Source organism: Microcaecilia unicolor, chromosome 13 (genome assembly GCF_901765095.1).
Source record: "Microcaecilia unicolor chromosome 13, aMicUni1.1, whole genome shotgun sequence".
In the NCBI taxonomy this organism is placed as follows: Eukaryota; Metazoa; Chordata; class Amphibia; order Gymnophiona; family Siphonopidae; genus Microcaecilia; species Microcaecilia unicolor.
In genome coordinates this window covers 69,044,414-69,057,892 of record NC_044043.1, presented here as the reverse complement: position 1 = coordinate 69,057,892, position 13,479 = coordinate 69,044,414, and the positions used below count along the sequence as shown (strand labels likewise).

At 46.6% G+C, this 13,479-nt stretch overlaps 1 protein-coding gene across 3 annotated transcripts in view; it reads right to left on the bottom strand.

Annotated features, from left to right (window-relative positions):
- The window catches only part of LOC115456687 (tyrosine-protein phosphatase non-receptor type 11-like), a 131,725-nt gene that overhangs the window by 29,615 nt on the left and 88,631 nt on the right, over positions 1–13,479 (bottom strand). The gene's annotated exons all lie outside the window — the stretch shown is intronic.

The following is a 13,479-nucleotide window of genomic DNA, read 5'->3' as shown; positions in this document are numbered from 1 at the left end:
ACCAGAAATCTCAGCCGAAATCCAGGCCAAAGTATCAGCCTGCCTGTCTGACATTGCTGCCTGGATGTCTCAGAGCCATCTGAAACTAAACATGACTAAGACTGAGCTTCTTATCTTTCCCCCTAAACCAACCTCTCCTCTTCCCCCATTCTCTATTTCCGTGGATAACACTCTCATCCTTCCTGTCTCATCAGCTCGTAACCTTGGGGTCATCTTCGACTTCTCCCTCTCCTTCTCTGCACATATTCAGCAGACTGCTAAAACCTGTCGTTTCTTTCTCTATAATATCACCAAAATTCGCCCTTTCCTTTCTGAGCACACTACCAGAACCCTCATCCACACTCTTATCACCTCTCGCTTAGACTATTGCAACTTGCTTCTCACAGGTCTCCCACTTAGCCATCTCTCTCCTCTTCAATCTGTTCAAAATTCTGCTGCACGACTAATATTCCGCCAGTGTCATTATGCTCATATTAGCCCTCTCCTCAAGTCACTTCACTGGCTTCCTATCCGTTTCCGCATACAGTTCTACTACTACTACTACTACTACTATTTAGCATTTCTATAGCGCTACAAGGCATACGCAGCGCTGCACAAACATAGAAGAAAGACAGTCCCTGCTCAAAGAGCTTACAATCTAATAGACAAAAAATAAATAAAGTAAGCAAATCAAATCAATTAATGTGAACGGGAAGGAAGAGAGGAGGGTAGGTGGAGGCGAGTGGTTACAAGTGGTTACGAGTCAAAAGCAATGTTAAAGAGGTGGGTTTTCAGTCTAGATTTAAAGGTGGCCAAGGATGGGGCAAGACGTAGGGGCTCAGGAAGTTTATTCCAGGCGTAGGGTGCAGCGAGACAGAAGGCGCGAAGTCTGGAGTTGGCAGTAGTGGAGAAGGGAACAGATAAGAAGGATTTATCCATGGAGCGGAGTGCACGGGAAGGGGTGTAGGGAAGGACGAGTGTGGAGAGATACTGGGGAGCAGCAGAGTGAATACATTTATAGGTTAGTAGAAGAAGTTTGAACAGGATGCGAAAACGGATAGGGAGCCAGTGAAGGGTCTTGAGGAGAGGGGTAGTATGAGTAAAGCGACCCTGGCGGAAGATGAGACGGGCAGCAGAGTTTTGAACCGACTGGAGAGGGGAGAGGTGACTAAGTGGGAGGCCAGCAAGAAGCAGATTGCAGTAGTCTAAACGAGAGGTGACACGGGTGTGGATGAGGGTTTTGGTAGAGTGCTCGGAAAGAAAGGGGCGGATTTTACGGATGTTGTAAAGAAAGAAATGACAGGTCTTGGCGGTCTGCTGGATATGAGCAGAGAAGGAGAGAGAAGAGTCAAAGATGACCCCAAGGTTTCGAGCTGAGGAGACAGGGAGAATGAGAGAGCCATCAACAGAAATAGAAAACGGGGGGAGCGGGGAGGTGGGTTTGGGGGGGAAAATGAGAAGCTCGGTTTTGGTCATATTTAATTTCAGGTGGCGTTGAGACATCCAGGCAGCAATGTCAGACAAGCACGCTGAAACTTTGGTTTGGATGCAAGGTGAGATATCAGGGGTAGAAAGGTAGATTTGGGAGTCATCAGCATAGAGATGGTAGGAAAAGCCATGGGATGAGATTAATGAACCAAGGGAAGAAGTGTAGATAGAAAAGAGGAGGGGACCAAGAACAGAACCCTGAGGTACGCCGACAGGCAGAGGGATAGAAGTAGAAGAGGATCCACCAGAGTGAACACTAAAGGTGCGGAGGGAGAGGTAGGAAGAGAACCAGGAAAGGACAGAGCCCTGGAATCCAAGTGAGGACAGGGTATCGAGAAGTATGCTGTGATCGACAGTGTCAAAAGCAGCGGAAAGATCAGGAAGAATGAGGATGGAATATTGACCTCTGGATTTAGCCAGTAATAGGTCATTGAAGACTTGCAGTTCAAACTCCTCTTATTGACTTATAAGTGCATTCACTCTGCAGCTTCTCAGTACCTCTCCACTCTCATCTCTCCCTACATTCCTCCCCGGGAACTCCGCTCACTGAGTAAATCTCTCTTATCTGCACCCTTCTCCTCCACCACTAACTCCAGACTCCGTTCCTTTTATCTTGCTGCACCATATGCCTAGAATAGACTTCCTGAGCCGGTACGTCAAGCTCCAGCTCTGGCCGTCTTCAAATCTAAGCTAAAAGCCCACCTTTTTGATGCTGCTTTTAACTCCTAACCCTTATTCACTTGCTCAGAACCCTTATTTTATCATCCTCACTTTAATATTCCCTTCTCTTGTTTGTCCTGTATGTCTGTCCTAATTAGAGTGTAAGCTCTGTCGAGCAGGGACTGTCTCTTCATGTTCAAGTGTACAGCGCTGCGTATGTCTAGTAGCGCTATAGAAATCATAAGTAGTAGAAGTAATGGACGGTAGATAAAGAACAGCATAGTACATCAAATCTGCCCACTAAGGGTCCTTTTTACTAAGGCGCGTAGGAGCCTACGCGTGCCCAACGCGCATCAATTTTCAGTTACCGCCTGCCTACCACGTGGCTCTTGCGGTAATTTCATTTTTGGCGTGTGTCCACTACGCGTATCCGAAAAATATTTTTTATTTTCCGGCATGCGTCAGCTACATGCCACAAGTGTCTTTTGACGTGCGTAGGTCATTACCGCCCCGGTTATTGCTTGAGACTTTACCGCCAGGTCAATGACTGGCGATAAGGTCTCAGACCCAAAATGGACGCGCGGCAATTTTCATTTGGCTGCATGTCCATTTTAGGCAAAAATGTTTAAAAGGCATTTTTTGCAGGTGCGCTGAAAAATGTTTCTGTGCGCGCCCAAAACACGCGTCTACATTACCGCAGGCCATTTCTCAGCGCACCTTAGTAAAAGGACACCTAAGGTAGCTAGAGTTGTACCAGCCACTCCATGCAGAAAATGCAGGCTACCCCTTCTATGCCTTTAGGGCTGAATCAATTGCTGTGTGTAGGTTACATCTATGCCTTTTTGAAGTGTGAAAGTCATTTAAGCTTTGCTTTGAGTCCACCCTCTTGCTATTTAGGAATCCTCTGTTCCCTGCCTTTTTAAACTCCGTCCCTGTTTTGTCTCTACCACCTCCCACCAGCAGGGGCACTGCAGGCCTCTATCAGTCTTTCTGTGAAACGGTATTTCCTGATGTTGAAATCCAATCTTTGCACTGATGGTTCTTTGCGTTGTTTGGCTGCTGGGATCTATTGTTTTCCTTGGACTGCAGCTGCCTCCCCCACAAGCTGCCACCCTGGGCAACCTCCTAGTCTGTCTAATAGTTAAGACTGCAAATAGAAAAAAACTAGTTAGCAAAGATCTGAAACCAAAGTATCCAGAGATACTGAAACAAACAACATCCACCTACACAAACCACAGAGAGGGACTGAGAAAAAAAGGTCAGAACTCACATGTGCCAGATGCTATGACAGACAGAGTTATTCCTGCTGCAAGGTCTTTCCATTTGTCTCCCTTTCACATTAAAAGTGAGCTCCATGGCGAGTACCCTGGGAGGCAATGGTAACCAGGTGCTATTGCCTCTTCCTTGGGGGGGAGGGGAAACGGGGTGGACTTCCCTGTGCTCCCCCCCCCCCCATTTGGGAAGTGGGGTAGTGACTACTGGGCACCAGCCAGCCGAGGTCAAGGGGAAGGCTCAAGGTGGGTCCAAGGCCAGCCAGGGGGTGAACGACAGGTAAGGGTGAAAAGGGGGTGAGCCTAGAGGTCCAGCCTCTTTCTCTTTCCAGCTGCCCTGCCCAGCACCATGGACCAAGGAAAGGATAATCTGAGCTCCCAGGGTCTTCCTTACATGGTTCCCCTCTGAATAGGGTATCACAGTCTTTGTCCCAGAGTGCCCAGCCGTGGTTCCTCACCCCCTCTCCCCTTACACTACCTCCCTAAATTCCAGGCCACAAGTGTTGCATCGGCAGTGGAGGACCCATAGGGTCATCTCCATTCCCTTTCCCAATTTTTTGACGAAGGAAGTGGCTTCTTCCCACAGCCACCCAAGCACACATAGAGCAGTTGGGGGAGATCCAGGTGGCAGAAGCTGAAAGAAAGCCCATGCACGAGTGCAAGTGAGATTGCAGTTTCACCTTGGCATCGGGATACCCTCAGGTGCAAGCAGCAGCTGGCGCAGGCTTGCCACATGTAGGTGGCTACAGCAGAATTCACCCTGGCTCAAGCATCACTCCTACTGACCTGGCTGCTCTTGGTAGTTTCAGTGTTTCTCCTTCCAGTGCCGCCTAGGATCTGCCCCTAGCAGGTGCAAGCCAGCTGGCATACAGAGGGATTGGCAAGATGAGTGGTCATGCACAGGGGGGAGGGGGTCTCAGTGGCACATCTGCTGGCAGTGGGGAATATCGTGGTCTTCTCTGGTGCTGCCTAGCCCAGCAACTATGGGTCAACACATCCCAGGGCTGAGGGTCACCTCCTCAATGGCTGAGGGATAGCATGGGGAGATTGAACAATACTGGGGCTAGACACCCACTGGATACTAGAAGAAGGGGTGGTGGCTAGGGTGTTAATGTGGGTTGCCTCGTGGCTGCCCACCTCTAACAACTGGCCAGCAAGGCAAACGGAGAAGAAGCCCCAGGCTCGTCTGACCTGGCAGTGAGGCCGGCAGGGGTTCCCTGGGTTCAGGAGAGGAGGCTTGGTGCTGGAGGGTGGGAGGAGGTGGCACAGCTGAATGCCCTGGGGGCAGAGACCTGTAGCCCGGCCACTGTGTGAATCTCATCAGACAAGCTGTGGGAAATAGTCATCTATGTTAAGGGGTTTGGGGCAAGACTTGGGCTTTAGGTGCAAATGGGGAAATTAGAGAGAGTCTGGAGGAGGTAGGGGAGGTGCATGGTACTCACAGGTACAGCAGGGCCAGAGGCAAGAGAGCAGCATGAAACTCCAGCGCTAGGAGGTGATCAGTGGCATGACTCGATCGAAGTAAATCAGGGTCTAGATGAGTGTGTTCCTACTTCTGGGGAGGTGGTGAAATAAGAGAAAAGAGACAAGAAGTATAGGAAGGGAGAGAAAAAGTCAAGAAGGGAGCATTCTCAACAGGACAGGCCTTGAGAGGTATAGGGAGCAGAAAGGAGTCATCTAGCTTGGATATCTGTGACAATTCTTCGACAAGTTCATTAAGAGACTTCAGAGCTCTGATGAGGAAGGAGCAGTCATTTCCCAATGCAACTCAATACCGTTTTACAACTGAGCCATGCTGTGGCAATATGTTCTGACGGAGGTGAGGAGGAAGATATGGAAGCACAGGTACACTGATATGTTCTTGCTTCTGGAGGGGTTTGAAAAGAGGCGGAAGGGTAGAAATGGAAGAAAAAAAGAAACCAGTGAATCAAAGTAGATTGGCTAGGAATACAGCAATTGGACCCTAGTATTCCTGGTGTTAATGAATATCACATGTTTGAAGGGCCTGTCGACAATATTTGACCTGCTCGAATATGCTGACATGATCATTAGGGGTTTCCACAACCACGGAGATTATGGGTGGCTAAATTATGATGAAAGGTTTTGTAGACAAATGCAGGAGAAGGACCTTAGCTGAGGAAAAAAAGAATGTTGATTTGTGGATGAGGGAAATGAAAAGGAAAGTCAGGAGCCATGACAGTCGAAGAAGCTGGTCCTATTGGAGTGCTGGTTCAGTGGCAGGGGCAACAGCACAAGCATAATCAGGTTCAGGCCCATGGGATGTGTGCTACAGATACAACAATGCCGTTCTCCCTTACCAGGATAGCTGTAAATCCAGGCACCCGTACTCATTCTGCGGCACTTGACACCCTGCAACAAAGTACATCAAGAAAGCAGAGGAGAAGACTTCCAAGCTGCCCAAGTAGAAAAGCCCAGAAAGGACCGGCCCTCACCTGGATCAGCTTCACTGTGTGGCTCTTGGTTAGCAAAGTGTCACAGAGACAGGGACGCATTGACATTGTATGAGGGTTTCAGATTCAGGATCCCATACCAGGATCTGACCCATCCTATTTCTGTATAGAACACCCTCTTGGTGGAGTAGCACACAGAGGTGGCATGGAACAAGTTGCAGATTGAACTGGGACTGGGCCGGACAGCTGGCCCATTCGTAGATCATCCATACCCAAATTTCCTGACAAGAAACCAGGAAAATTCAGGCTGATTTGTAATCTAGCCTATCTGGATGAGGAGTCAACAGGAGCGTCCCAAGCCAGAGACGCTCCCTTATGACTCTCCCCCTAGTGCGCTCACCCTGCCTACTGCAACATGGCTGAGCAGGGGAGGCAATGTGCCCTGGGAGTTGGTAAACTATCACCTGCCACCAAAATTGTGTTCCATCAAATCTGCTTCCTTTGACAGAGCAACCAACCCCATGAGGAGGTGTGGACCGCAGGGCACCGGTTCTGAAGGCCAATACTGAGTCAACATTCTGGTTCTTACTGGTGCATCCAGACTGTTACCAACTGCTAAGTTTCAAGTTCCAAGCCAATATGATATTGGCAGGTGCACGCCAATGGTCTGTTCAATTTCATGATCATACTTTGAGATGTTTAGCACATTTGTACAGTGGGTTACTGCTGAGAGATCAGGCAAGGGAAATACAGTACATTACCTGGATAACTTTTTTTGTTGTAGACCCAGCTGGAACAGCAGCATGTGCAGACCCGCTGAGAGAGTTTCACAATGTGGTGGGCGATTCTGACATTACCCTGGCTCGGGATAAGATCAAGGGCCCAGCCATAATGCTGTGTTTAATTATGGGACATATCTTAATGTCTAGTTCTGTAAACCACTTTGGGACCTATTTTTAGGGAAGAAGTGCAGAAAATAGAATAGGATGATCACATTTCTAGGCACAGAGCTCAACTCCAGCACAGCTGCTAAGCTGGCAGAGGGTCAGGACTTAGTGCGGGCCATGGAAACAGCAAGAAAGGTGATGCAATCCCTCATAGGACATCTGAGCTTTGCATGTAGGGTGAGATGGTGAGGGCTACTGTTGGCATTAGATGCCACCATCACTTCATCTGAATCATCGGGGAGGACCTGCAGGTCTGGGGCTCCTTCTTGACGAGTTCAGCAGTATTTCCAAATGGCAGGCAGCTCTTTATCAAGCAGGGATCTAAATGTATAATTGGATACCTCAAGGGGCATCAGCTTTAGAGTCTACTGTCACGATTCCTCGTGCACGGCCAAGTGACCGGATGACTGGAGGAAAAGGGGAATCACAAACAGCGCACAGAGCAATTCTATAACTGGGTATATGCAGTAATGCGTGCCTTGTGTGTGCAAGTGCCAGGAAAAATTGTCACTGATGCGCACAAATGCACTACATGTTATTCTGTAATGGAGCATATAACTGCTAAGGAGCCATGCAAGTGGGTGGAGAATGGGAAGGGCAGGGCGTGTCTCCACTTTATACGCATAACTTACACAATAGTACAAGTTACACATGGGCAGATGATCAAAAGTGAACGCGAGTGCTAAAGACCATTAGCGCTGTTCTAGCGGATGCACTCATAAACACGGGATGATCAGCGGGGTTACCGCCATAAACAGCGAGCGCACCAGGCACTTGCACTGATAGCATGTAAATGTAGTCAACCTCATATAAATGAGGCCATTTCCTATTCCCCCTAGATGATCAAAAAATAGTGCCACAATGAACAGAGGTGTTGAATGGCGTTAGACAGAAAACAACACTGCAAAATAACGCCAGGTCATGGCTGGCGTTATGTCCCACCTGAGCTTAAAAGTTATATATATGTAAATTACCCCTTTCTGTCCCTCCCACATGAGCTGGAAGACAGTTTATTGTCCGCTTCTTCTGCCAGGCGTACTCCCATGTGTGATGGAGGTCTCTCGATAGTGCTTGCGTGTGCCCCGCCTATGCACATGCACGCAGTTCCTGGCTTCTTTTAGCACATCAAATTAGTGCACGTGCGCCCTGGCTGCTTAGCATATTTTATCACACTGTTTAGAGGGGGTTAGCGCTACTATAGTGCCGCTGATATCTGCATATATTAACTCTGATTAGGACTGCACTGCTGTTCCGCTCTAGTACGGCAGTGGAACGGCGGTATTTTGAAAGCGCTATCCTGAATGGCGCCAGGGTTTGATCGTCGGCCCAACATGTAGTGCGAAGTTTTCAGGATACTATATTACAGATGTCAGAGGCGTTTGAATCCATCTCAAATTAGGTGCCTGCAAATGGTTTGAAAGTTAATCCGGATAAAACAAATGTTTTATGGGTAGCAGAAAAAGAAGACAAGTTGCCACAAGAGAAAAATTAAGTTAGCTTTGGCTGAAGTCCCAGTTCTGAGGGATATAAAAATCCTGGGAGTAATTTTGGATTCTACATTATTATGGAAAAACAAGTGAATAAAATTGTTAAGAAATCCTGTTTTAAACTGAAGTTATTAAGTTGGATCAAACCATTTGTAGAGAGGTTTCAATTAAAAACAATTATACAATTTATGGTACTAAGCCAAATTGATTATTGTAACATTGGTTTTTTTGGGGTTATCAGAAAGACAGTTATGTCAGCTTCAAATTACACAGAAAGCGGCTGAAAAGCTGATATTAGGAGGAAATGATAATGACCATGTCACTCCAATGCATTGGTTGCTGGTAAAGGCGAGGAAACATTTTAAATTGTCATTTGTTTTTAAGATTTTATATGGTTTAGTCCCATAATATCTTCACAATATAATTTTTGTCTACTCTCCTTCCGCTCAGGAAGTTAAACTGTATAACCCAATGACAGTAGCTTGTCAAAAATCAACTACTAGGCAGAGAACTTTGACTCGCATCCTGGAACGAATTGCCGGGTTATAGCTGTAATATTACCTGTCATAATACTTTTAGGAGAGCTGTTAAAGGTTTTCTTTTTTACTTTATACCTGACAGGTGTTTGATTCTACAGAACTTGGATTATCATCAAGGAAATATATTGTTATAATAAGGGATTGTCTCTTTGATTCTTTTTTATTTGATGGAATCCGCCTGGAGCCTTTTTTGGTAAAGCGGAATAAAAATAAGAATTGCCTTACGATATTTGCTTGTTAAACCACTATCATGCTTCATCATTATCAAGTTACCAAAGATCCTTATGTCTATTTTCTTACATAATTCCACTAATCATGATATATTGTAAACCACATTGAGCCTGCAAATAAATAAATGTCAAGATTAGATTAGGTGGCCTGTCACTCTTAGGCACACTCATTTACTCTTGCCATTAACAAGGCATAAGTGGGCATGCCAAAATGTGAGCCCACGGAAGCCAATTTACACTTGAATTCTATAGTGCCATCTTGATATTCAACTGTCATTATAGAATTCATGATCTGTGTGAAGCATTGAGGTGCCTACATTGTGCCACCCAGTTACAGAATTGCCCCCATTAACTTTTTGAAACTATTCCCGAAAGCGGTGGCATTCACAATCTGGGGGGGGGGGGGGGGGGGGAGGAAGAGGAAGGTGCTGTTCTGGTATGATATTCTGGGGTTGGTAGACAAGTCCTGAAATGTAGCCTAAATATGGTCCTACTCAGAATTTGTTTGTCATTGCTTAACCTTGAACATGATGATTTGGGCACAGCATGTGCCGGGAGCTAATAATAGGACTGCTGACCCACTCTCTCATTTAAAGTGGTCTCGTTTCAAGAATCTTGCCTGGCAAATGGGGGAGAAAGAGACGCCGTGTTGGACATCCTTTGGTGACTCAGCGTCATTGTTGATGATACGTTGAAATGCTTTGCTCAGTGTGCTACGGCGGCTAAGAAAGCAAATAGAACGTTAGGTATTATTAGGAAGGACTGGAAAACAAAAGTGAGGACATTATAATGTCTTTGTATCGGTCCATGGTGTGACTGCACCTCAAATATTGTGTTCAATTCTGGTCACTGCATCTCAAAAAAGATATAGTGGAATTAGGTGGAGAGAAGGGCAACGAAAATGATAAAGGGAATGGAACGACTTCCCTATGAGGAAAGGCTGAAGCGTCTAGGGCTCTGCAGCTTGGAGAAAAGATGGCTGAGGGGAGATATGATAGAGGTCTATAAAATAATGAGTGGAGTGGAACGGGTAGACTTGAATCGTTTGTTTAGTCTTTCCAAAAATACTAGGACTAGGGGGCAAGCGATGAAGTTACAAAGTAGTGAATTTAATACGAATCGGAGAAAAGTTTCTTCACTCAACGTGTAATTAAACTCTGGAATTCGTTGCCAGAGAATGTGGTAAAGGAGGTTAGCTTAGTGGGGTTTAAAAAGGGTCTGGACAGCTTCCTAAAGGAAAAGTCCATAGACCATTATTAAACTGACTTGGGAAAATCCACTGTTTATTTCTGGGATAAAATGTATTAAGCTTTTCTGGGATCTTGCCAGGTATTTGTGACCTGGATTGGACACTGTTGGAAACAGGATACTGGGCTTGATGGACTTTTGGTCTGTCCCAGTGTGGCAATACTTATCTTCTTATGTACTTAGAGTGGCATGGAAGTTGAGTGCATCAGGGTTCCAGGAGGTGTGGAGGGCCTACAAGCAGTACGCAGTTTCATAAGGAATCAAGGGGACCAACTCAGAGAAGTGCAAGAAAGCGTATCAGTGGCTTTATTTTGCAAGCTGAGGGGCTAAAGGGTTTGTGAGGACAACAGTCTGGTCGCATACAGCGGGAATCACATTTAGCGAGGGCAACAATCTGTTCACATGCAGTGGGAATTACATTTAGTGAGGGCGACGGTCTGGTCGCATACAGCGGGAATTACATTTAGTGGGGGGTGACAGTTTGGTTACATACAGATTGCAGGGACTTGTAGCCTTGCTTAACCCATGACATTTTGGTACAATTGTGACATGCTTTGCCTCTCGTGTGTCGCACAGGTGTGAGACAACACTTTTTAGGTTTGCCTTTTCCGTGCCATGTATCGGTGCACTGGGGATTAGCAAGTAAGTAGCAACACTGAGGAATAGGAGAACCTTAACAGGCTGTTGGTAGGTGATCTGGTTATCAAGGGAGTAAAATTAATGGTAATAGTGCACAAATCCACAAACCAGGAAGGCAAAGGGGTGTAGCTGACCTTACAATCAGCTATGCCTGGTATATAGATCTGTTAAGCCAAGGGGGCAGGGGGGTTACTATGTTAATGCATGAGGATGAGTCTTTACTGACCAACTTCCTGTTCACAGCAGTCTTTAAGGGGCAAATAAGGCCATTGGGCTCGATACAGAAGTATAAGTGATAGGAGCAGCGTTGGAGGCAGCACAGGGGGCTGTTGTCAGCCACCATCCAGAGGAAGGAAAGATGGAAATCATCAGCATATGTATTAAACTGTTGGGAGAAGCAGGGGGCTTCCCTGCCACCACTGTAGCAACATGTTATGGCTTATTCCCCATGCAGGTGCAACATCAGATAGGGAGGTGTGAATTGTGGGTCACTCTTTCATCCAGCAAGTTGGCTGGGGTGCCCATGGGTGGACTGGAGGTTAAAGCATTCTTCTCTCAGCACACTAACCATACCTTTGCTGGAGGGAATGCCGAGGCCCTGCCAGCTAAATACAGTTCCTGAGCCACTCCCCTCCTCCTTGCGCATGTGTCACAAGTCTCGGCGTCAGCGGCTGAAGGCACGCTGCTGATGTCTGCAGGAAGGAAGCAGCGTGAGAAGGAGGGGAGCAGAGGTACTGTATTTATGTGACTGGTGTGGCTTCAGCATCCCCTCCAGCAAAGGTAAAGGGATGCTGCTGTTCTGGAGAGGGCCCAAGCACCCAAGGCCCCCCTCGCTATGCCACTGGTGCCAAGAGGAATACAGGTGGTTTGGCATAGGAAAAGTGATATGCATTGGCACCATGATGGAAAGGCTGATGGAGAGGCACACATGACCAGAAATTGTCATCATTCATCTGGAAGGAAACAATTTCATTAAGGTGTCAATGACAACAAAATTTGGGGGATGGAACCAGTACACCTGGCCACCATGGAAGCAAGACAGACAAAAGCAGGCTAAGTCCAAGGCAAGCAAGGTGAACATGACTTCCATACCTCACAGTATCTGCATGCTAGCATTCAATGGAGCTCCTCAGCACATGCCATCCCCAGCAGGAAATGACATCACATGCAGCTCCGTGCTAGGAAAAGAGAGCAACTGGTGTGTGTTGGCTACATGTGACTGTGGTGGCCCTGCAGCCACACAGAGGCAGCAAAACACAATGTCTGTGTGTGCTGGTGAAGCAGTCAACCAGATGCAGAAATCAGTCGGCAGCAGGTCCTACTCACTCAATGGGCTGGGCAGGGTGTTGCACTCCAAGTCACATGGCACACCTGACATCTTCACTGGTACTGAATTTAAAGAAGTAGGCAGGCACCTCAGGCAGCAGAGGAGATGTGCTACACCCACAACATCCACCAGGTCTCTGACTAAGCCTAGGGTAACAGGACAGAGGGAGGAGCTGAGACTGCACAGATAGGTAGCAAGGGGTCAGGGTGCAAAAGAATGGGCTGCTGACTGGGTCTGAGGGTTGGGGGAGGGGCTCAAGAAAGAGCGGAACATTTGAAGATATTTTATTGAACAATATTGTTGCTGCAGTATTGAACAGATGGGTAGGATAGTCATCTTTGGCTTCCATAGGAGCCGGCTCTGTGGGTACTTGAGCACCCCCAATACTGAGAAAATTCCTTGTATATGTCCAGGGAGGGGTTATTTCCACTGGGCTTAGCACCCCCAATAATTTTGAACTTGGCTCCCATGGTGGCTTCATGGAGGCTTAAGCTTATCAAATAAGCTTAAGTCAGACATCCAGTAGAGGGCAGCATATCAAAAATAGTGATGAACAAATGCATTAAACTGCACTGAAAGTTGGGTCATGAATCTTTCATATATTAACTAATGAGAGTTAAAAGCAAATAGAGAGTAACTGTGGCCCTTCTTTGCAAAACAATGCTGTGAAGTAGGAGGTCTTCTTGGCAGTCACCTGGTTTAATCATCCCCTAAAACCACCAGTTTATGCCCTGGACAGTTGGTGTTATGTAGTGGTCACGGAGCCCCTTCATTGTCCGAATGGTTTTACTGTCCTACCAAAATTGTAGTTCTTTTCTTTTATTACGTGTTTTTAATTGATTTGTACGCCGTTCTACTCCGCTCGCCAGTTAGAGCAGTATAATAAATGTAATAAAACTGTAAACTGTTTGGGAGGAGGAAGTCTGGGGGGAGGGGTTAACACCCAAAATATCCAAATAAGAAAAGGTAGAAGAGTCTGCATTTTGGTGATAATTCTGTAAGGGTACCTCCTTTTAGGTGCCTCAATGCCATGCAATCAGAACCTATTCCATACTGGCATCTGGACACCCAAATTCCATGAAAGAATGCTAGCGTGAATGGTATGGGATTTGCGTTACAAGACATAAGAGGAGAGACTTGTTGATCTGAACATGTATACCCTGGAGGAAAGGAGAAACAGGGGTGATATGATACAGACGTTCAAATATTTGAAAGGTATTAATCCGCAAACGAACCTTTTCCGGAGATGGGAA